At 41.4% G+C, this 24744-nt stretch overlaps 1 protein-coding gene and 1 long non-coding RNA gene across 2 annotated transcripts in view; one reads left to right on the top strand and one right to left on the bottom strand.

The window, feature by feature from the left end:
• SCFD2 (sec1 family domain containing 2) overlaps window positions 1-24744 on the bottom strand; it is a 316169-nt gene that overhangs the window by 69000 nt on the left and 222425 nt on the right. The window lies entirely within an intron of this gene.
• LOC127048408 (uncharacterized) overlaps window positions 21518-24744 on the top strand; it is a 71462-nt gene continuing 68235 nt past the window's right edge. The window contains exon 1 of the long non-coding RNA XR_007773654.1: window positions 21518-21717. This is a non-coding gene — a long non-coding RNA (uncharacterized LOC127048408). The remainder of the gene's footprint in view (window positions 21718-24744) is intronic.

The raw sequence follows: 24744 nt of genomic DNA, 5'->3' as shown, positions 1-24744 counted from the left end.
CCCTAAGCTTTCCCCACATTGTGCCATTTGGGTTTTAAACCTTGCAACTACAGACATCCCCTGAGATTTCACAACGTATGGGGGAGGGAGGAGGAGGGAAGAGCGGGAGAAGATGAATAAATAACTCTTTGTGCTCTTAGGCTTTACTGTCATTTTGCTGTCCCTTGACAGAAGGCTCCTGTGACACAGAGGTCTGGTATAAAACTACCCCTAACAACAACCTGCAGATTTGCTTACTCATTTTCCCTGTGGCAGTGAGATTTAACTCATGTTTCAAGGAAGAAAATGAGTTTCTGCTCTTTTCTTAGCTATTGGATCCTTGAAGATCAAGAAGCTTGAGTGCGGGTGCTTTTGGTATGCTGTTCAGTTCTACTGATTACTGGTCACCATGTCTCCTGCAGGAACTGAGCTTCCACACTCCACCTACTGTGGCTGCTGCAACAATTCCACTGAAAATGGGTGACCTGGTCTTGGGCTGTTTTGATCTTGTCTGACATGGTTCTGAGGAGAAGAATCTAGAGGAATTTCCTTGCTTACACCCCAGCCACCTCTATTTGTGTGGTGCTGAAACAATGGAAAGTCAACATGGAAGGGCTTCCATTGGCTGGGAGGTGAGACGTAGCATGCAGCAGAGGCAGAATTCCCTTCCTCTGCAGGCACAGTGTCTCCTACATGCCCTGGCAAGAACACGGGCTTTAAGAACATGGGTTTTTAATTACAATGGGAAGTCACATAAAAAACCTGGATCATCATCTATGGAATCCCCCAACGGCATGTGATTATGGAACCATTACAATACCATTGTAAATCAGGGGAACCACATTAAAAGGTTCAACTATCTCCCAGTGCCTGAGGTCAAAGCTGGGCAGTGCCCATTTCAGGTACAGTGCTAGGATTCCAGCCACATTTAGCTTTGCCTATGAAGGGATGTTCAGACCATTCTGACCATAGAGCTACACAGCAGCTGGTATATTTATACAGCCCCAAAGTTTACTGGATGCAGACATATACCTTCATGCAAGAACACATTTTTGCCTTGTTATCCCTCTGTGGTATTATACTATACTGTTACTCTGGATAGATATACTAAGTAATTCTATTATTCTGACTTATTTAAACAGACGTTACTACCACATTTTTTGCATTCCCCAAAGTCAACATAACTCTATTAGTTAAAATAAATAAAACCAAGATATCAATATAAGTAACGGCATTCTTGACTTTTAGCCCATTAAACAATTTTGGATTTAAATTACAGAATTTCTATAAAGCAGAGACCTCTATTTAATGATAGAGAATGCAGTTTTAAAAGCTTCTATCGCTTTTCTGATGGAAACAAAACATACTTCCGTAAGTGCCTGTGTTTTATCTCTATCTTTTTTTAAGATTTGTATACAGTTTTGGTATTTAAAACAATTCTGCCCTCTGCTGTTGAATTCTAAACTTGCTACAGTTAGGCCAAAAATTAGCTGGAAAGTGAAATCTCTTCCTATCTAACTATGTGAAATGTGCTTTTAAATTGTGCTCAGATCTGGTTTAATTTAAGTATGTCTACAAAACAGACATGAAAACATATTCTGGAATATTAAAGTACATACTATAAAGTTGTGCTACCCATGTAAGAAGAGTGATTAGAAACTCCTTGAAAACCTAATAAATATTACATATTCCCTATATTTAGATAATATTTTCAGTCAGAATTTCCCACCCTTTCCTCCTCTCTATTTTAAGGCTCTCTCCACTGCATTTGGAGCTATTAATGTTGACTGCACAAGGGATAGTTTAGAGCAGGGGTCAGTAACCTTTCAAAAGTGGTGTGCTGAATCTTCATTTATTCACTCTAATTTAAGGTTTCGCGTGCCAGTAATACATTTTAACGTTTTTAGAAGATCTCTTTCCATAAGTCTAGAATATATAACTGAACTATTGTATGTAAAGTAAATAAGGTTTTTAAAGTGATTAAGAAACTTCATTTAAAATTAAATTAAAATGCAGAGTCCCCCAGAGCGGTGGCCAGGACCTGGACAGTGTGAGTGCCACTGAAAATCAGCTTGTGTGCCGCCTTCTGCACGCGTGCTATAGGTTGCCTACCCCTGGTTTACAGCCTCAGTATAAACAATGCCATTAGGATTCCTAAATAACTAACTTTACTCCAGGATAACTTTACTATGGGATAATTAGCGATCCCGCTGCAAAATTCTACTGGAGACAAGGCACTGTCATTTTACTATGAGGCCACGTCTACACTACAGCATAAAATCGAAATTATTAAAACCGGTTTTATAAAACTGGTTTTATAAAATTGATTTTACGCGTCCACACTAGGGCACATTAATTCGGTGGTGTGCGTCCATGGTCCTAGACTACCATCGATTTCCGGAGCGGTGCACTCTGGGTAGCTCATTAAAATAATGAGAGCAATAACTTAGATTTCCGTCCACACTAACCCTAAATCGATATAGTAATATCGATTTTAGGGTTACTCCTCTCGTTGGGGAGAAGTACAGAAATCGATTTTAAGAGCCCTTAAAATCGATTTAAAGTGCCTTGTAGTGTGGATGGGTACAGCATTAAATCGATTTAACGCTGTTTAAATCGATTTAATGCTGTAGTGTGGACCAAGCCTGAGATAAATATGGTGAGGTTAACCAAGCACAGGGATTGTTTTGATGTTACTTAGCTACCTGGTGATTAGCTATCCCACTGTAAAAGCCCCCACCTTTTCTGCAGTGAAGACTTAGCCTTAGGGTACATCTACACTGCACGCATCTTTTGGTGGTGAGTAGAGTACATACCTGCACAGTCCCCCGGCACAGATATAAATAGCAGTATAGCTGGTGAGGTACAGCTTAGGCACGTAGAGTAAAGACATTCCTGAAGGGTGTGGGTAAATATGTGAGCACATACACTATACCTCCTCTATCTGCCCAAGCCATGCCTCTCTGTCTAACTGCTACTATCAGCAGTATAGTGTCCTGCTACCAGAGCCTCTCTCCTCTAGGAAAAGACTCCCCCAGCAGGGAAAGGCTCCAGCTTGGAGAAGGGCTGCCCAGAGGGGCAGGCAAGTGGAGCAATTTGCTCCAGGCCCCGGGCTCCACAGGGGCCCCACGAGAGTTTTTTGGGGGCACTGGAGTGGGGTCCTTCACTCACTCCGGGGGCCCCGGAAAACTCTTGCAGGCCCCGAGCCCCTAGAGCTTCTTCCGCTCCGGGTCTTTGGTGGCAATTCAGCGGCGGGGGGTCCTTTCATTCCGGAACCTGCCGCCGAAGTGCCCCAAAGACCTGTGGCGGGGGCTCCTTCTGCCCTGGGACCCACCGCCGAAGTGCCGGGTCTTTGATGGCAATTCGGCGGCAGGGACCGCCATAGACCCCAGGCCCCCTGAATCCTCTGGGTGGCCCTGGCTTGGAGGAAAGGCTCTGCAAGCTCCCCACCACTGCCGCCCTTCCCCACTGCAGGAAAAGACTCTAGTGGAAGGGGAAGGCTCCATCAGCTACCCATTGCTGGAGCATTTCCTCTCCAGGGGGAAGGCTCTGGCAGGGGGAGAGGAAGTGAGGAAAGGCTCTGTCAGCTCCCCACTGTTGGAGATCTTCCCCCATCACTAGGGAACTCTCTGGCAACTCCTCCCTGCTGGAACTCTTTCCCGGCCACAAAGGAGAGTCTGGCAGCATGAAGAGGGTTTGGTGGCAGGGAGGCAGCCTTTCCGCAATGCCTCCTCCTTGGCAGAGCCTTTCCTTGCTGCGGTGAAAGGCTCCGGCACTGGGGAGCTGCTGCTGCCTTGTTGCCAGAGCCTTTCACTGACACAAGTAGCTATACACCACTGTGTGGACATGGCTTGCTTTTCACTGCGGTGTGTAGCTACACGTACACTACATGTTGCTGCCAGTGGTATGCAGTGCAGATGTAACCTTAGGTTCAGTATGCTCCACATGTCTTTTAAAACTGGGAATCCAGTTACCATGATTTAAAGTGTGGTTCACTTTGAAAAGGGACAATACAAAAATTGGTTCTTCTTACTCTGTCAATCTGCTCCATGTATGGATTCCATTTTATCTGTTCACTTCAGTGACAAAAAGTATGTTTTTACTACTGGCAGCCCTCCAGATCCAACATACCTCTGTTAGAGTAAACTGAGTTCTTACCTGACTAGCAACAGAATTGTTCCCTAAGTTCCAACTGCACAGCCATCTGTGCAAACCCCTGCCTTTCAATTCTGTCCTCTGTTATGCAAGTGCAACCCTATTATCATCAGTGGATGGCACAGGTGAAATTCAGGCATAATTTGGGAACAATAGGTTTGTACAGAGGTAAATGAAGGCAGCAGTGGATCTGAAGTATATTTATAGTCAGTCATCAGTGAAGATACACAACCCAGACAGAACTAAGCTTCATTCTCTAATCCCAATCCAAATTTACAGGGCAGAGAGAAAATAAGACATGTTTTACTTGCATGCTAAATAAGTAAATATGCACTTTTATCATACTTCAAAGAAAGATATTACTTCTTAAAGCTCTTTTATGAGTTTAAAGAGACTGCATCTCTAATACAAATTCCCATGAGAATAGGAAAGAAGGCGGAATGGAAAAAAAGATACAGACCTGTTAAAATGATGACTGTCATTAATTCTGTTTTAGGCAGCCTTCATTTTATAATTGTATGATGCATCTCCTCTAGGATAGCCATTCAGGAAAACATCTGGCTTTAGACTGTTGTTATGACTTCACCCACAACTCTACAGGGAGGAAAATTATTGTGTCTAGAGTGTACTATTTTTATTCTGTTATTAAGAAATCAAGGACTGCAAAACTGCTAGTGTATCATGCAGCTTCAACGCTTTTTCAGAATGAGAACAGTGACCTCTGCTGTTTTGTGCAAGATATACTATTTAGAAAAGTAATAAGAACAACTTAGAGGCTTTCTCCCTTTCTCGGTAAAAAAGAAGCATAATTTTACACAAATGCACTTTTTATAAAAAAGAAAAAAGGAAATAAAAGAATGCTTGTTACAAATATTTATATGTTGTTTAGGCAGGAAATCTGGCAATTTTGTTGTGCTTGGATCCTAGTGAGGTGATTCTGGTATAGGCTGCATGAGGTGATGATCTGAGAGAACCCTAATAAAACAAAGATGCACTTACTCCTTCCCATCATATAGTGATTTTTTTAAACTTGGATTGCAACCTTGACATCTCACAGCAGAGGAAGAACTGGTCCTTAATTTAAATCCACTCTGGAAATCATAAAGAAGCTGTTGACAGAGGTCATGGCCACAGGGGAGTTCACAGTTAATTAGTTCTTCTCCACCGAGCTTTTGCAGCCAATAGAGAAGTGTCGAACTAATGGGAAACAATTTGAGATGACTGCTAATTGTTGTGTCTGCCCAGTTCCTAAATAAATGGGAAACTCATATAACCATGGATTCTGTTGCAGCTTTCAATGATTTGGGTGTATCTGATACATACAGATTTAGACACTATCACTGATTTGCCATCATATTGTATCATATAAAACTGGGATTCACAACTACTAATTCAATACAAAAATGTCACTTAGAAAACACGAAAATGATCCATTTCAGTAGTAAAGGGCTTAATCTGCAGCAAGAGAGATTTAGGTTAGATAGTGTGAAAAACTTTCTAACTATAAGGGTAGTTAAGCACTGGACTTAGGTTTCCATGGGAGGTCGTGGAATCCCCATCATTGGAAGTTTTTAAGAACAGGCTGGACAAGCACCTGCCGGGATGGTCTAGGTTTACTTGCACCTGCCTCAGCGCAGGGGGCTGGACTTGATGATCTGTCTATGTCCCTTCCAACCCTACATTTCTATGAGTCTCCTAGATTTAGGCTGCAACAGTTGGAGTTTAAATTTCCTCATCTCTTGATTTGACTTTTGTAAATTAAATTAAACACAGACCAAATTTTGGGCCCTGACTAAGGCCATAAGCTGGTACCATAATAAATAATAATAATAATAATAATAATAAACATAAATAAAAGCATGGAATGAGACCAACTAATTACAATACATTTGCAATTATTGAGTCATACAATCACTGATAAACCACTGCAGCCCTGATCCCAGGTAGCAGCAAGTGCCTCCTGGTGGAGGGCAGATTGAGCTGTATTAATCACCCAGTTTTCCTGCAGGACTCCCTTTCAAAGGATGGAGGGAGATTTCAGGGGTGTGATGGAGCAGATGCTAATGGTCATATCAGGGAATGTCACTTTGCTGCGTAGCAATTCTGAGCCTGAGCTCTGATTATTATTATTTGTCTGGCGTGAAACACACTAGTTCTAGAAAAAATTCTAGGCAAGTATTTTGAATTAGGGAAATAAAAATAATTTACATGAGGATGAACTTAGTGCCGGCAAGTGTATTAGAGAACGGGAGATTTCAGATTGTCATTTCTTTTATCTTCTCTTCTCCCTCTTCCACTTACTTTTTCTTCTCCTTATTTTTATTGATTTTCTTTTTTCCTCTACAGTGCCTTCGTTTTCACTGGGTTTGTTTGATTTCACTGTACTTGTCCACTGTAATGTGGTTGTTATTGTTATACTTGTAGGCTTCTGTGCAACTCTCAAAAAACAACATAAATAAACTAAATGATAAAATGCAAGGCATTAAGAACAAACATTACATCTTTTATTAAATGAATATTGTTACATTAAAGATGCTAAGGGAGTTAAATATTCCACCTCCCCCTGTTCTGTCAGCCTGCTTACTATCTCCTCACCTGCATCAGACAACTCCCCTGCCAAAACTTATTCATGCTTTCAGTCATCTCACCCTGACTGCTGCCATTTCTTCCTTTCCAGTCTCCTTAAATCCTAGTTCTCTAAACTTCATCCCATTCAGAAAGACTTGGCTCTTCTTTTTAACCCTATCCCGAAGCAGGAAAAGCTTACCTCATTGTTGAATATCAGTTGGTTTCCTATGCACTAACAAACAGCAAACAGTATGGCCAATGCCTTTTGAGTGGCTCAAAAAAGCCAGGACTGCTTAATACCCATCAGTTGACCAAAACCACTAGTTTGTATAAAAATAGATAAATACAATTCGGGATTATTTATGAATATTTTGGCAACATGCTTTTAAAAAGAATTAAAATGCAAACAGCAATATCTCCCTTGATTTGTTGTGCTTTCTCTTTCCTTTTTAACTTCTTTTACTCTTCCTTTTATTTCTTTCTCCAGTGTACCTTGCAGCAGCTTTTCCTCAATGCTGGTCAGTAATCTGCTTTGACTTAAATTTTCCATAAGGTTAAACAATTGTTCCCTCTTTCCTTATCTCTCCCTCAATCTCTTTTCTCTCTCCCTCTTTTCTTCAACCCCCACCTTTTTTTTTGCATTTTGTTTTCTTCCTCCTGCCCCAATATTTTCTTCAATGTTTCCCTCGCTAGTCTTCCTCTGTGTCCTTGTCTTCATTTTCATCCTTACTCCCCATCTCACCTAATCTCTCCCCCTTTCTTTTATTCTCTATTTCTCAGCCTCTCTCTCCTTTTCCTACCCTGTTTCCTCATTGCTGATCCAACAATTTAGCATTCAGTAACGTACCACAGGAAAGTCCCTGGACATGTCACAAGTACAGTAGTTAAATGCAGTAGCAGCATTTAAGATGGTCATTTATAATCTTTTAAATCAGAGTGCTGGACAAGAGACAAAATGTGAGAGACTTCCTTGAAAATCTGGGTTGCTCTGTGGTTCATGGATGTGCAGTTTTCATATCAACTGACCTTAAATAAACAAATGTTCACAACTCAAATACGCAGACACATATGTATGAAATGCAGGGGAAATATTAACATAAGAAATGACCTGCTATTGTATAAAAAATTTAAGCCTCCTTATTTAATTTTATATAACCTGATGCTTTAACATTTTATGCTGGCAATTTGATTTAAAAATGCAGTTCAGTTCAGAAAAGTTGTGCCATTACTGGTGTTAATAGAGAGGTGCTGGTGAGCTGTAGACTCACTCAACATACATTATAACAGTGAACATTATTTTATTTAAGTATTATTTGCTCTAACTTCTTTACAACTAAATATTTATTTACAATATTTATAGAAAACTGACCAAGACCCTGATCTGGCTAATTTGGGTGGACTCGGTACCAGTTGACTTCATAGAGGGTCTATGTGGCTCCAGGGTCCGGCCATGAGATTAAATTACCAAAATTGGGGACCAATTTAAGACATGCTGTACATGGGTGGAACTCCTCCAGAAGTGAATGATGTGGCATCCACTTATACCAGATCTGAATTTTGTCGAGCCTTCTGAACACATCTAACTCTGAATGCAAGGAAAATGGGGTTCTACTTTATGGTGGCTCTTTACTTTAATGTTCCACTTCAACATAGATGCAGCAGGCAGTAACAGCTACAGTTAAGGCTGCCTGCTTCCATTCTAAAGGCCCTTTTCCAGTTGCCCATAACTGCTAAATGTTAACTGTTAGGCCTGAAATGTTCCACAATCAATTTCTTCTCAAAAGGTCAATGTTTTTGGAATACAGGACCGAAAATAGTTCAGCCACTTCTGAGAAAACAGACTGGAGGAACAAAAATACATTTTTGTTATTCTACATTTTTTTTGCAATTGTTTTTTGAATAGCTCCAGCACCAAGGTGGTAGTAGCTAGAACGTTTAAGCCTGGGCCTTAGGTCGGTTATATACTTTACCATGGTCTGGTCAAAATCCATTTTAAAATTGAATTTTTAAAATGTACATTATGAAATTTTAACAGTCTAGAGTTATTTAATAAAATAATATTAATAACTTGAACATCTATAGCAATTTCCATCCAAGGATTTCAGAGTACGTTAAAACATTAATTAGGGAATTTAACCTCACAGCTCTCAGATGAGGCTATTATTTATGTTATACAGATTGGATAAACTGAGGCACAGAGGGTTTAAGTAACTTGTATGATGAGTCAACAGCAGCACTGAGAAAAGAATCCAGATCTCTTGGCTGTCAGACCCTTACTTTAACCACAAGAACAGGCTGTCCCTCACATGACATTAGATGTACCCAATTTGCTAATTTCAGTCTCATTTCATTCTGGCTTTCTTCTGTTTTCACTTTGAACATGACACATCACTGAAGTCACTCATATTTAACACTAGCAGCCTTATTTTAATTCCTTAATTATAGAGTTTTAAGGGGGGAAAGAGTATGTTTCAGGTTTATTTTAACACCAAACATATTCCCCCACCGGGGAGGGAGCAGTGTGAAATGTAGTCTCTACTAGCGTGGACAGTGCAACATGCACCTTTCACCCTGCATCAGCCAATGAGCTTGAGAAAACAAAAAAACTTTTACTAGAACTTCCTACCATGATTCACTTCCATCCACGGTCAGCAAGTATTAGAAACATTTTATTACATTTGTTCTCTCAAGTCGTCCCGATATACATAACTGCACCATGGTTTTTACATACCAGCACGGCATGTTTCACGCTCATTTTCAGGGAACTTGTTACCCATCCAAAAGGAAAAAAATAGCACAAAAAGACAGACTCTGATTAATTGAGGCCAGCTCAGCAAGAGGAGATCTATGAATTATTACATTTCTGACCCTCACAGCAATGCAGATTCTGGGGCTTGCCAAGAACAAATTAGGCTGTCTGCATTTGTTACTCATCCTCAGGAAAAAATCCTTCCTTGTAGCTGGAAGAAACAAGATGTTGTGCCAATGCTAGAGAACAACAAAAACTAAAGCTAAACATTCCCTTTCCAAAGTTTCATTTGGAGAGTTTCATGATTTTTCAGATGGATGATATGACCCAAATATTTTAAACTATAAACACAAATTAAAAACCTGCAAAAACAAGACATTAATTATCCTCTGAGAAGGCTAGGCTTTGAATTTCCATAGCTTTGTGTCAAACAGATGCCCCCTGGTGGTCCCTCAATGCCATGGTGTGAGAAGAGCTCCCACCTGCCCTGCATCTGGGACCTTTTGGGCTCTGAACGAAGGTAGCAGTCCAAACATGACTCCCAATCACTCTGCTATCTTCCCAATATCACTTCCATTTCCATGTACAACTGGCTGTCCCTCCGTGTAGGAATAAGGTACAACAGGGCACAGACTCTGGGATGCTTCCGTTCTTTCCAAAAGCATCACAAAGCCTGGCACATTAATAGGTTGACACAGATACAAAGAGGAAGCCCAAACAATTTTCTCTGAAGCTTACACTGAAAATCCACCTAGAAGATTGAAATAAACTGGTCAAACTCCCCTTTCTCCTGAAGGTACCTTCTTAACAGAACACAGTTCATGTGGCACCAGCAGTGGTAGCCTAATTTTTCAAAAGTGGGTATCAAAAATTGGGCATTTAAATCCATATTATAACCCTGGAGTGAGTGATCTGATTTTCAGAGGCAACAAGCACCCGCAGCTCCCAATGAAAATCAAAGAGCTTGTCTCCACCGTACAGTTACCTTGAGTTATAACTCAAGTGATACCACTAACGCGAGTTCCATCCACACAAAAACCCCTTACCTCCAGCGTGGTGGTGCTTTTCATTTGAGTGGAATCTCAATCATTGGGGATTTTTAAGAGTAGGTTAGACAAACACCTGTTGGTCCTGCCATCAGTGCAGGGGACTGGACTAGATGACCTCTCGAAGTCCCCTACAGTCCTATGAGTCTATGATTCATTTCATGATAACTGGCTCTCCTTTTGCTTCTAATATAGTTCATAAGATGAATCAGAATCAGGCCTATATAAAGGCTATCAATACAAAAAAACCCAGATGAAGATAAGAAAAATGAGTAAATAATTGCATAAGAATTACAGAGAGAACAGGAGAAAACTCAACCGAGAAACCTTAAGAGGCAGGTAAACCACATTTTTGTGAATTTGTCTTATTCTGTGTCCCCTTAGCAGAGAGCAAACCAGTGTTTACTAGACTCTAAAAATTGAGTCAGATGATATAACAGCTTTGAAGGGAGCATGATAGGTTGTTAGCTCCTGTAGCATTTCTATTCTATTTTAAAATAAACATGAAACTCAACATTAATCTTTCAGGTGACCTAAAAAATCTCTTAGGCATTATTTAGCATAATGAAAAATTATCCAGAGTAAGGGCTTATTCCTGCCTCTGATACAAAGGATGAATCTTTCCTAAATCTTCCATTTTTTATGTTGAAACAAGCAGTCACTGACTAGAAACCTTTCACTTAAATAGTGATTTCTCTGCATTCACTCTGTTTATAGACAAGTAGCGTTAAGGGCTTGAGTTTGCTCAAGACAAGTGTGGAGTGTTGCATGTACAGTACTGGCAACTCCAACCATTCAAAAGTCATGAGTCAGGCTCCAAAAAATCATGAGTGGCTTAAAAATTATGGGATTTATAAAATATTAAATTGTATTTACCTTGTGGTGTTGGAATATTTTGGAGTCGCATTTTCAAGCTCTCCTCCGCAGCCATAAAACCGTACTTAAAAAAAAAATGCAGGTGGTTACCTGAATCCAACAACTGCTTTCTAAGAAAAACCCAAAATATTAGGAGACTTGGGGAAAAATTGTGAGAGTTGGCAACACTGCGATATATAAATGTAAGCTGTACGGTGATGAACATGACAGGGAGTGCAGGGGAGCTGATCCTGCATTAATGACAGTGCTAGTGGCCACCAAGTTATTCAAGCCTAACAGCAGGGGGAGCAGGTAGCTAAGTGCCTCATTTGCATGCTGAGGATCACATTTCACCTCAGGATTCCTCAGACATCCCCATTCTCTTGCCTCCTTTTGTGGTTTTCTTACCCTGTACAATTTAGAGACGGGAGCATGGCCGTCCAAGGGGCTAAAGAATTGTTTCTGCTCAATGAGGAGGACTATGCTTAGTGCTGAACTTCACTTGCACCCAGGCCTAGCCTCCACTCACATGTGTGCTGGAGCACAACTATCTTGCACTCCCCACTGTGCGCTTTGCAAGGCTTCGTGGCATCGTGCCCTCAATGTACTTTTTGTACTTGCAAGAAAAGAAACCTTCAAGACTTTTACAGTAAGTAAGATGATCTCTTTCCTCTGCGAGTGGTAAACCTGCAGCTATTCAATTGCACTCCATAAATATGAACCATATGACCACCAGTAAGGAAAAGCATAGCTGTTATAGGCTACAGCTTAGGATCACTAAGCACCAGACCTTTTAAATGCACGCACTGTGACAGCTTAGCCTGTGAATCTCAGACCTGTTCACCAGGTGGGCCATTGCCATATAAGATATTAACTCCCCCCTTTAACTCCACCAAAAAAGTGTTTTGTCAGTGCCTCACTTGACATGGATTAATAGAGGCTAATTTCTCTCTCTTTTCTCCCTTCATTCCAGGCCCTGGCATGTTTGCCACCATCTCTCTTTTTTTCCTTTTCGATTTTCTCTCCCACTCTCTCTGTTTTCTACTTTATTTATCTTTACATTTTGCTTTTACTATTTTTGCTCTTCCTCGGTTTTTGCTCTCTCTCTGCTGTCAGCTCCCCCTCTGGAAGGAGGCATTTCTGCAGAACCTCTCTGTTCCATTCCAAAGACTGCCAGCCATGCTAAATAAGAAACACTAGGGACAAGACTGCAGCCAAAAAGCTCATTTCACCGGGGGCCTCGTCCAAATTAGAACCAAGAGCACATGGTGGCTCTGTGGAACTGGACTGCAAGTGTCCTTTCAGCTCAGCTGAACGCCAAGGGAGCAGAAAAGAGAAATGTGGGATGTCTGGCTGCTGTCTGACCTGTATGTGTGCAGTGCACCCCCAGATAGTGACATAAGAGTGGCAGCAGGAACAGGGAGGAAAGGCAAGAGTCTTGCAAGGAGTTGTCTGCAGATGTACTCCCAAAGATGCAGTGAGCACACGATGGATCCAAGATCTCTTAGCTTTCTCTGCCCATATAGTTTCTTTACTCTGCCAATATTCTCCCCGCCTCTTGACATGAATCTATGGCTCCCCAAGGGGATCCTGCCCTCAATTTGGGAAATACTGCTTTACAAGGTCAAAGTTCGTATCTTGTTCATTAGTTAATTTACAGTTGTCGGCAGGGGACAACAAAATTACTGTCAGGAGCAGAGTTCACACCATCTGTTGTTCCTATTATTTGCCTAAAGATCCCAAGCAAGCTTTGCAGACCCATTGTGCTAGGCACTATATAGACACATAGGATGAAATGCTCCTACCCCAAAGAGTTAATTTATGTTTCTTCATGAACACATCATCCCTACAAAGTAAGGAATCTATAACCAGTTCTCCTTCCTGATTTGCCTGGTTGCCAGCCTTTCACACTATTGTATGCAGTGTTGCTGTAGCCACATCGGTCCCAGGATATTAGAGAGACAAGGTGGCTGAGGTAATATATTTACTGGACCTCCTATGGGTGAAAGATAAACTTTTCAGCTAAGGACATAGTTAAAAGCTCGTCTCTCTCACCAACAGAAGTTGATCCAGTAAAAGATATTACCTCACCCACCTTATCTTTCACACTGTCTTTTCATACACTTGTATCCATTAGATAAGAGACCTGATCTTGTTCTCACTGAAATCAATGGGAGTTTTGCCATTCACTTCAGTGGTAGCTGGATCAGGGCCAAAATGTATCCCCTCAAGACATGTCCAAACAATACTTCTTTAATAAGAAGACAAACCTGAGAGGTCTTAATTTATCTTCTAGGCTCTTCCATCTATCTCCACAGTCTATGGATTGTATAGTGTGGGCAGGAAATGTGTGAACAGAGGGCCCTTAATCATAAAAAGTACTCTTCTTCACTAGTACACCCTCTACCCCGATATAACGCTGTCCTCGGGAGCCAAAAAATCTTACCTCATTATAGGTGAAACCATGTTATATCAAACTTGCTTTGATCTGCCAGAGTGCGCAGCCCCGCGCCCCCGCAGAGCTGCTTTACTGCATTATATCCGAATTTGTGTTATATCAGGTTGCATTATATCGGGGTAGAGGTGTATATTTTTTCCTCAAAGGGAGTTTGTTATTAATTCCTTTGGGAATAAAAATGGAAAAATTAAAGAAGGCAACATACGTTTAAAAAAAAGCTAAGAGAAAAAATAGGAAAAGATAATTCTCTAGTATATTAAAAGTACCATTAGTCTAGATTCAGAAGGAAAAACTCACTAGGATACTGGCAGTATGTTAATTTGTTTATTATACTGGATCAGAATGTGATATAAGATAGATGGGTAAATCTAGCAATATTTTTCAAATCTTTAAGAAGTTTCTCATTAGAAGAAAGTAAGCAAGAGGAAGAGGGATCCTATTTATTTTAGTAAATACATAGTTCAACAAGTCAAAAATAATCTTGACTGATTCTTAAGTATTATCCTGGACTTCCAAATGAACACTTTGGTTCCCTTTTAATTAGAGAATTGGATAGTTACAGTGTTCTATAAAGAGAAGCCATACTTAGACATTTAGTTTTTAGCCACAGAATGAAATTCAGCAACAACGCACATGCTCAGAACCTGCATATGGCACTTGGTAAAATGATGAAATGACTACAGGAGACTATGAGTCTGACTCAGAACTCCAAAACAAGACACAGTTCAATCCCATTCCTGCAAATAAAGCCCTTGTGATTGAAAGTTTGGCATGAAAGAAAATTTACTTATTAAAACAAAGTGAAAAGCAACTCAACTTATATAATATTAACTGACATGCATTATCTTAAATAGCACACGTCTCAGATTCCCATGTAATATCAGTCATTTATATTAATCTTCCACACAAGTTAGAGTAGACTGCCATTCTGACTTTACAAAACTCATATACATCTTAAGCAGCTTGACAATTACACTAGGGGGTGACAGCCATAGAAATGGTTAAACACAAAAACAACAGGAAGTAGTGTTGAGCAGGGAGTGCAACTTAAATGTATTGTTTTTTTCATGAAACAGGTAAATAAATGAATAAATACAATATGCAAGATACACATAATGTTAGAACTGCCTCTGGAAGAATTAAAATGGCTCTAATGTAACAAAAACTACAGCATATGTTTCCTCAGCCTTCTCCTACTAGATATTTCTCAAGATGGTTTACAAGGCATTTAAATAAACAACGATGTCTTTGAGTCCCAATGGCTTCTTTAAGTAGTTTTGCTCGTGATGTGTTATTGGACTACCATATCATAGCAAAGTTAGCGGGAAAAATGCTAAAACATTTTACTAACTGACCAGTGAAATAGCATGCAAACCTCATTAAATATAAGTGTTACTGACACTCTAGGGATGTTAGTGGTTCCTGATATTTCATAACACATTCCAATAAAATAAGAGATGCAGTAGAAATACCCCAACAGGCAAAACACAATTGCATGTTCAAAACAGAGAAACAGAAGGATGCACTACCATATGGGGATCAGAGTCTGCAATTTAACTTTGGCTGCCTGGGAAAGTTTCAGGAATAACACTGGTGGGCTCCAACATTGGAGAGTAACTGTGGGATAAAAGAATATTTTCAAAACAAAGGTGTTTGGGGGTTGTTCAATAGCAGCCATGAGTTGAAATCTTGACATTTTTGTTCAACATTTACACTGCTATAAAAACAAACATATTTTAAATAGCAGCAAATGATGCTGCATTTGTCAACATGGGAAACCATGCCCATTAGATATACTATTGTTAGGGGAAGCAGTAAAAGCTGATGCTGTTTCACTAAATATAAAGGCTAGTTTTAAATGTTTAAACATGATCAGACCCTCTGGCAACCAAACAGGAATGATTTTTAACTTGTCCATATTTCATTACAATACAAAATTATTCTATGTGCTTGTAGAAGCCATGTTCCCATATGCATACTACCATTCCACTCTCCCGTTTTAAACTGGGTACACCACATACCCAGGTTTGTTGAAAGCAAAATCCCAGCATGACTACAGTACTGCTTTAATTAATCAAGCCCTAAAACATTATTAAAGCAGATGAGAATAAATAATAAGTCCACCAAGAGATCTGTCTATTCAGACAGCAGAGTTATGTGTGTCATGGGTGAATTTCTCTGAACAGTCCGTTATATCTAACCACAAGAATGAGGTTAGAACATCCTTAAAAGACCATTCTTTTGGAAAACTATCATCTATCTCTAGACAATGTTTAATAGGTAAATATATTAAGTTAACTCAAGCATAGCTGCTGGAATTAGGAGTGCTGGAAGTGCTGCTGCACCCCTGGCTTGAAGTGGTTTCCATTATATAAAGGGTTCACCATTTACCTCAGCACCCCCATTATACAAATTGTTCCAGCACCCCTTAACTCAAGTCTTTACATTCTTGTTCTAGTGAAGTTAATATTTTATCCTTTCGGTTCCATGTCTAATAACTGCATTTCAGATATCAAAGCAATACACATAAATACCTTCAGGAAAACAAAACTATACATCAAGATTTCCAGAGCATGTGTTGACGAAAACACCCGTGCAGTAATTCAACGGGAACACATTTTACTACAGCACCAGAAGTCAGACTGAATTTTTAACATTTTGAAATAATTTGTGACTTTTTGAATTTCATTTCTCCCAAGATAGAGGAAAGGGGAGGAGAGATGGGCTATAATTTTACATGTTTGCTGTTTTGACAATTAGAACAATTCAGTTTCTATTACCAGAGCAGTATTGTTATGGGCCTTGCTTGTAATAAAACCTTCATACTAAATCTCTGTGCACTTTATGAATTTCACTACATCTTTACATAAAAAATCCTCAGGTTCCTTTAATAATACCAGAAAATAGTTCCAGCTTTCTGCAGCTGCAGAAGTTTGCCCTCCCTAGAGATCTGCGATGGTGCAACTCATGCTTCCAATCAAAACAGTGACATAGTGGACATGATTTACAGTCTAGAGGGGTTAGATTGGGGAATAGTACACTACTGAGCAAATATTAAACAACTAGAGAGAATTTTTAAAGTGTAGTCCTTTCTATCTTCGCAACAAAAACAAGCCAAAAACAATTTCCTGCCCAAAAGCTAAGGGAAATGGTATTTAAGGTTTCTTTTCCTCTGTTGTCGAGGTTTCAACCAGCAACTTTCACTCATAACTGAGACTGGCTCCTTAAACAACTTTAGCCTTATAATTTTTAACAGAAAACATCTGTACTTTTACACCAAAGGCAATGCAATATTTAGATTGTAACAAGGAATAATATTTATAAGGTTAGCATCAGACTAAAACTGTCTCTCAGGTAGATCTGGCAGAGTTTTCCTGACTGAATTCCTGGGGATTAACTAATGAAGGGAGCAATCAGAAAAAGGAAAGATTTATTTTGAAAGCATCAATTTGGTAGGAAGATGACATTTCAATTTCTGCATGCAAGCAGAACATCTTTCTAGGCTATTCTTTTCTGTCAGTATTAAGAGCACCAACTCTTCTGTGATTCCTTTCTGTTGTTTGCATTAGATTTTCCTAAAGAAGGGCACATTTGGAAACAATGTACAAAGTCTTCATAAGTTTGATTGTCTAGAACTAAAAAAAGTTTAGAATGGTTTAGACTACAAGTACGTATTCAAGAATGACAATGTGTGAATGAATAGTCTAATTTACTGTAATATTGCTTTCAGCTCTCAGTATCTGGTAAAGTTTTAGCATCTTAATTTTGATAAATGTTCCAAACGACTTGGATTTTTGAATAGCTATCTAGCTACATACATTTGCATTTTGTGAAAGTGAACTCAGTTGTCTTTAACAAAACATATATGTACATAAAAAGAGCACAAATTGTGTATTTTAACACTGGCTTTATGGACTTCTGCCACTTTTATCTGACTGGAGCAGTGGAAAAACTGCAGCAGCCTAAAGGTCAATGTTACAAAACCTTCTCACGTATTCATGCATGGTGATTTAAAAAAAATTAAAATGCTGTTAGCTATGAGAAAACCACAATGATGCTGTAGTGATTCATCACTTGACAGAGATTTCAAGCCACAAATACAAACTGTACATGAAGTCTTTATGAATTGCAGAGTCTAACTATCAAGGGATATGTCTATCAGTGAAATATTAGCAATTGTCACTATTCCTCATTATAAAATTGCAGAGAAATATCCGGTGAAGAAAGAAGCAATACTGAAACTGTTAGTTGCAATTCTAAGTCTAAATCTACGGTTAGAATCTAGCATTATCACATGTGTTACATATTAAGTAGAGAGCCTGGGGCTATTTGTCTGGTCTACATTTAATCTGAAGTTCTTTTTATTCTTTTTTCTAAGAAACTAATTTTTAAAAAGATATTCAGATTTTCCACCTACTTTTCCAACTTTCATGAAGCAGAATCCAATTTCTTCTGTAGAATTATTTAATTTTGTTTAATTTCAGTTTTCAGAGATGAAGCAGTCCTTTCCCAGCATAGATCATGAGTCTATTTCAGTTATACAGTTAAAACACATCTGCATTTATGGAGTTAATTGTCATCTTATTAATTTTACTTAGACTTGATTTTTTTTTTTTTTTTGGTAGAGAAACCTAATGAAAACCATGTTTATGTGCTCAAAGGCACAGAGGAAATTCATTACTCTGAGGAATAACACACTCCATAAGTTAAATGAAAGTAATCTTATTTATGACAGGAAGAGGCCTTCACTAGACTGAACTCCACCACACTTGGACTGATACTAACAGTCTGAAAGAAGCTGCAAGTTCAGGAACCAGTTTCAAATGGAAGCCTCATCACAGCAATAAACACATTTGCAGTTTAGTTTTGAAAACATTCAAAATCCTTAGAAGAGGACATATCCTGCTGTTATAGCCGCTAAGCAAATTTACCAAAATGTGCACATGAGCCGAACACAATAATGAAATGCTAAGAATGTAATCATTCCTTCCCCTACTTTAACATAAGCTTCTCTGTGTTCCACAGGCTCCTTATGTCAGTATTCACAATGACACATACCTGTGTTGACAGCCAAGCTTCCTCATTATCAGTTGGTCATTAGCACTCAATTTAGTAGCATTGGTAGAATACTCAACTTTCACTATTGCACTGTATACCCTCTTTGGAGTTAACTCATTTTACAATTTTATTTATTTTTAGGTGGGGGGAAGGGACTTGAATCTGTGATTGATTCTGTATGGGTGGACAATCAGTCTGTGGCCCAGCTGTGAACAACACCTTGCAGGACTGGTGCCTTAATTTGTAAAATAAAACGGATTTTGAAAGTCTCAGGAGGCACATACCCTACTCTGCACAACTTTTAAACAGAAGAGCAAAAAGTCTCCCTCAAACAACATTACACATTGCCCCATCTACCCAGGGCCACATTCATAAGCCTAAAAATGAGCGGTGTCTGGCATCTGTCTGCATTTATGTATGTTTTTGCCTTAATTTTAGATTTAAAACAAATTTTATTGGGAAGAAGGGAAGGAAAATAAAAGGCAGAGAGTGCCTGAGAGCTATTTCCACAGCTTCTTCTGAGGAATACAATACTGTCTGTCTTCCAGAACAAAACAGGAAATGCTCAGCACCTCTGAAAAATCAGACGCTATGCATCAGCTTTAAAATGCATATTAAATATACTTCAAAACAGTAATTTTATTAATATTAAATTGTAACGTTTGAGAGCCTCCTGGTGCATCTTGATGTGCTTGCCACTGCTTGGCCTTTTAGCCATTTTGTCTAAGAAGAGAAAGAAAGGGAAAACAACATTTATACTATGCAGATTTCATTTAGCAGTAAGATATTTTGTCCACAAGGCGGCACTATGTGTTCATAAATAAAAGATGTGCTGACATGTTTTATGAGTTTATTGTCAGTTTTTGCATTCTTGCTGACTTCTGTTAAGGGCCCACCAAAAGAAGTGTGGGCTTATCTAACATCATGAAAGACAGCTGCCTTCGTTGATATGCAGACGTTTGGCCAGTTCAAGTTTAGATGTTTGAGATAATTCCCTTTACAAGGCTAAAAAGCTTAATTGTTGCTGTTGTGGACGACCTCCCCTCAAAGAGGTACTTTTTACACTATAGCAAACTTGAAAAATGAGAACATTTAGGTAGAGAAATGTATTTGGCTATACCTTTTCTATATTCCCTTTGCAAATATATCATGTGAGTGTTTGAATAGATGCTTTCTTCCCTTGTAATCCCAGTTCTCCTTCTGCTTGATCCCACAGCAAGACTATAATCCTTTGTTTGCAACATCACAGCTGGTTGTCATGGAAATAAATGTGATGTCACAGACTTACCATTATAACCAGTACAGAACTATTCTATTAATAGAATAGATTGGTTGTTTTAAAAAACAGCTTGTTAACTACTAAACATATCAGAGACACATATTTTGAAAAGGTATAGAAAATTACTAAAACAGACAAAAAAGAAACAGAGTTTTAAGTTTGAATGCTGGGAAGAATTTTCAGATCTTTCTTTAAATCTTATGTATTTTATTTTTACTGAAACCTTCTCAGTCTTTTTCATCTAGACCTGAACTTGTTGCTGGGCGAAGTGAGATTGAAAATCTCCTTCCCATTAGACCAATAGTTTATTTACTGACAGAGAAGAGCAAGCAGTTCTCAGCAGAAGATGCAAACAGTGGCAGTGATATTTTCCTTGGGCCATATTTTATTCTTCCCTTTAAATACACATTTATGGGAAAGAGAGGAAATCTTACAAATGTGGATATGAAAAGGTGGTCCCATCCCCTCTGACATTTGCACATCTGAAGTTGCTGGAAGATGCATGGCATGGTCTAAAATTCCCATGTGAGACAGGGCAAATGGATAGGATGGAGCAACAGCACATATGGAGACAGCACAGTTTTGCAAGATCTGCATCTGGGGTTGATGGTGTGGTGAACTGGGAAATGCAGTACCAGCAAATGTACCTAGGCTACTAAAGGAAAGGAGAAACTGTTGTCGTAACCTCATGAGCAGCATGATAGATAGCATCAAATACCCACTGAGATAGTGGAACTGCCAGACAAGCTTCAGACAGCCAAAAGATGTTCTGCAGAGAGATCTGCAGAGAGCTGCACTCCCCCTTCCAGATTGAAAGCCCTCTGCCACCCCAATACTCTCATACAACTCCAGTTTCACCCTGCTCACATTAAATGACTTCCATTGGCTCAGACACAGAGGGAGGGGTGGCTCTGCTTCCTTCCTTCCATGATTTTCGAACCTATTTGAATACTACTGTCAGATTTAAATCCACTCTGTGCTGTGCAGCAAATGTGAGCACAGACCCCTCTGTTCAGAATTGATAAAGAAATGGAGATTATACAGAATATTTTTCCAAATGTCTGCTTTGGAGGTTTTTAAATCAGCATTTTGCACTACTTTCAGCTCTGCAAGAGTCAGTTTCCCTCTCTTTCTCGCTCTCACACACTTTAATGTTAGACACCTAAGATAAAATGCTGTAAAGGAAGACATTTCTAGGGAAAAAAAAGTGAATGTTAAAATAATCTCTAGCTTCTTGTTGTGAGGAGTGGCCTCCCATTGACCCAGAGGGGGAGGGGCCACTCGCAGAGCCCTGGTGGGCAGAGCCAGGCTGCGCTCACCCCGCCCAGTGAAAGTCAGTGGACGGAACAGGAAGTACAAAAGGCGGGTGTGCAAGCTCAGTTGGGCTGCAGCTGCTGAAGGAGCCAGATGCTCCTGCCTGCTTCTGAGCTAGGAGACTGCCATGGATCTCTGTGGCACGGAGGACTGGCCAACACTGCCGGAGCCACACACTGACCAAGCCGAGGAGGAGTTGCTGACACTGCCGCTGGCCTTCTATCTGGACGGTGCAGAGGCCCCCGTACAGACCCAGGTACACCCTGAGGAGGAGAGAGGAAGTAGCCCAGGGGAACTAAAACACTGTCTGGTTAAGAGATGGCCTGTGACAAGGTCAGCATGTTGCGGGAGGATCCCTACTGACCCAGTGGTGGACCCCTCTGCCACTGCTAGGGCCCTGGACTGGGATGCGGTGGAGTTGGGCGGGCCCACATCTTCCCTGGTGGAAGTACTCCCCCTCTGTAGGCCAGAGGGCCTGCATCTGCCTGCAGTCTGCCAAGTGAGGACACTAGGCTCTACTCCTCCCTGAGCCCCCTAGACTGTGTTCTACCCTGGCCTAAGCCCGGAGGACTCGTTGCCCTGCTCTGACTAAGGGTCTGGGCTCTGAACTATTTGTTTGCTGCTCAGCTCTGAGTGCAGGCCCGAGCTCCAGACTCTGTACTGCCCAGCCCTAAGGCTCAGCTTACAAACTGTTTATTTGCTGCTTGCCCTCAAGTACAGGTCCGAGCCACTGACCTTTCACTGCCCTGTATATGGGCTAGGGACCCTGACTGCCGATCACTCTACCCCAGGGGTGGGCAAACTTTTTGGGCTGAGGGACACATCTGGGTGGGGAAATTGTAAGCAGCGCTGGGGCAGGGATTTGGGGTGCGGGAGGGAGTGTGGGGTGCAGAAGGGGGTGCGGTGTGCAGGAAGGGGCTCAGGGCAAGGGATTGGGGCAGAGAAGGGGTGTGGGATGTATGAGGGGGCTCAGGGAAAAGGGTTGGGGTGCAGAAGGGGTGTGGAGTGCAGGAGGAGGCTCACGGAAGGGGTACAGGAGGGGTGTGAACTGCGGGAGGGGGCTCAGGGTAGGGGGTTGGGGTGAGGAGGGGTGTGAGGTGCAGGCAGGGGGCTCAGGGAAGGGAGTTGGGGGGGTAGGATGCAGGAGGAGTTTGGGCTCCGGCGCACTTACCTAAAGCGGCTCTGGGGTGGCAGCGGTGCGCACTGAGGCCAGGGCAGGCCCCCTGCATGCCTGCCCTGTCCCTGTCCCCGCACTTCTCCAGGAAGCGCTGCAGCCCCTGCAGGATGGCAGGGCAGAGGGCTCCGCATACGCTGCCCTTGCTGCACCTCCAGGTATCTTCCCCGAAGCTCCCATTGGCTGTGGTTCCCTGTTCCCAGCCAATGGGAGCTGCGGAGGGCGGTGCCTAGAGGCAAGGGCAATGCACAGAGCCCTCTGCCCCCCCACCCAGGGGCCACAGAGACGTAGAACCGTCTGCTTCTGAGAGCGGTGGAGGGCCCACGGCACCATAGGGGGCAATCTCTTGGGCTGGATCCGGCCCGGAGTTTGCCCACCCCTACTCTACCCGGACTGCCGACCAGAGCTACAGGCCGAGAGTGACTCAGCAGATTCCCCAACCATGAACAATGCACCATGATCTAGTGAGGTGGAGTGGCCTCCCACTGACCCAGAGGGGGAGGGGCCACCACTAACCCGCTACACTCCTATATAGCACACTTCATCCATAGATCTCAAAAGTACCCTACAAAGAAGGGTCAGTGTCATTATCCTCATTTTACAGATGGGAAAACTGAGTCATGGCATGAGGAAATCACTTGCTCAATGTCCCGTAGCAGGCCAATTGGCAGAGCCAGGAATTGAACCCTGCTCTCCTGAGTCTCCATCTGTGGCTACGAGATCCTAAATTTAGGACCTACACCTAGCATTATTGTAACCTGTTCAATATTCAAACATGAAAGTGGACAATGGTCCCCAAATGAACAAAAGAAGCTAGTCACAGGGAGGTATCACCAACCCACTGTATTCTCTCACTAAGAATATGTTTTGGAGCAGTTAGTCAAAAACATGTCTAAGACATTCTTTTGCTAAAATAATTTAGATTCACTTCAGGACCTAGGAGGGTCTGTTTTAAAAATAATGATGAATCATCCCCATAAAAACTGACCATTTATATTTATGTAATGTTACACAGATACAGCCAAGTAGCAGCTTAGGCCAAAATTTAGGTCTTGTAATAAACTGAATAATAAATGTATATTACAAAATCTAACCTTAGCATATCACCTAAAATTACTACAAACAGATGTTTGTATGTAAGTGTTCATCTGGAACAGGGGTGGCCAACCTGAGCCTGAGAGAGCCAGAATTTACCAGTGTGCATTGCCAAAGAGCCACAGTAATATGTCAGCAGCCCCACAGCAGCTCCCTCCACCTGCTCCCAGTGTCTCCCTCCCACCAGCAGCCCCACCAATCAGCATCTCCCCCTCCCTCCCCGCACCTTCCAATCAGCTGTTTCATGGCGTGCAGGAGGCTCTGGAGGGGGAGGAGTGAGGGCACGGCAGGCTCAAGGGAGGGGCGGGAAGAAGTGGAGTGGGAACAGGGCCTGTGGCAGAGCCAGGGGTTGAGCAGTGAGTACCCGCCAGCACATTGGAAAGTTGGTGACTGTAGCTCCAGCCCTGGAGTCAGTGCCTATACAAGGAGCCACATGTTAACGTCTGAAGAGCCACACGTGGCTCTGGAGCCACAGGTTGGCCACCGCTGACCTGGAACATTCGTACCTCAAACGCTACAGCAATATGGGTAGTCAAAGAGTGAAACTGAATATAAAAAAACAAGTCTAGTTTTGCTTCTTGGGCTCCAATCCTGCTATTGGATTTGCATGGACAAACTCCTACACAGATCCAACTGTGGACTGGGGCCCTAGACTGTAAAAACTTTGGGGCAGGAACCTGTCAGGATCCTGACACAGGCAGTTAGGATCAAAGGTCAGAGCAGGGTCAACCCTGAGACTGAGAATAGGGAAGAATTTGTAGTCATGTTCCAGGTCAGGGTAAATTCCAAGGATCAGAGTCTGAGTTGGGTTTCAGGGTCTGGTTCAGCAGATAAGGTCAAAATCAAGCCGAAGTCATAGACAGGAGTTCAAGAGCAGAGTTAGTCCTGGTCACAGGTGCCAGCTTCTTTCTTTCCCCAGGGCTCGACCATGCACAGAGTCAGCACCTATGGTCCTGGTAGCTACAGAGGAGCCACACTGTTGCCTGGACACTTCCTGGAACACACATTGGGTTT

The sequence above is a fragment of the Gopherus flavomarginatus genome, chromosome 3 (genome assembly GCF_025201925.1).
Source record: "Gopherus flavomarginatus isolate rGopFla2 chromosome 3, rGopFla2.mat.asm, whole genome shotgun sequence".
NCBI lineage: Eukaryota > Metazoa > Chordata > Testudines > Testudinidae > Gopherus > Gopherus flavomarginatus.
Note: the sequence above shows the minus strand (reverse complement) of the source record. Positions and strands in the feature narration are given on the sequence as shown.